This window comes from Cyprinodon variegatus, unplaced genomic scaffold (genome assembly GCF_000732505.1).
Source record: "Cyprinodon variegatus isolate N-32 unplaced genomic scaffold, C_variegatus-1.0 Scaffold143, whole genome shotgun sequence".
Taxonomy (NCBI): Eukaryota; Metazoa; Chordata; class Actinopteri; order Cyprinodontiformes; family Cyprinodontidae; genus Cyprinodon; species Cyprinodon variegatus.
In genome coordinates, this window is record NW_015150596.1 from 747410 (window position 1) to 748204 (window position 795).

Genomic DNA, 795 nt, shown 5'->3' on the forward strand with positions numbered 1-795 from the left:
AAAAAAAAAAAGAACTATGAACTAGTTCGTTTTTTGGAATTGTGAACTATAAACAGAACTAAATCATTTTAAAATGTGTGAACTGAACTTTGAACTAGTTCACGTAGAAAGAGAACTTTCCCAACACTGTTAATAGTATTATAATAGTTTTTTGTTAAAAATGGCTTGTTGGGCGTGCTTTGGTGGTGCAGTGGTTAGTGCTCATGACCCATCTATGGAGGCCTTAGTCCTCGATCTGGCTGACCCGGGTTCGAATTCGGCCTGTGGTCCTTTGCTGCATGTCTCTCCCTCTCTCTCATACTCCCTTTCCTATCAGCCTACTGTTGAAAAAACAAGCCACTAGTGCTGCAAAAAAAAAAAGATACAATTGCCAGCTAAAAATTATGGACAATTATTCATCAATCATCTTTACCCGTATCTGTATGCCTATATCCAACAAGTATTGGGAAAAAAGTGGAGTTCAGTATGAACCAGTCGCCACTCAATCACCAAGGATCAGTTTTGGGAAGCAGGTTTAACAAATTCAAATTCAAATCCACAACTCTAAATTGATCTCGCCAACAGTCAGGGACTCTAAATGTTGGGTTTCAAACTGGCTGCTACCAATTAGTTAAATTAATTTTAACTAGGTCCACTCAGAGTTAAGCGTGTGCACAACAAGTATGACGAGTCAACATGACGTGCCTATTTCACCTCACTGGAACTAAAGATTTCATACAGAAATGCCAAAAAACTGGAAAATCTGAGAAGACAGAGAAACAGAAACAGCACTACTGATACAAAGCAGAGGAAGAC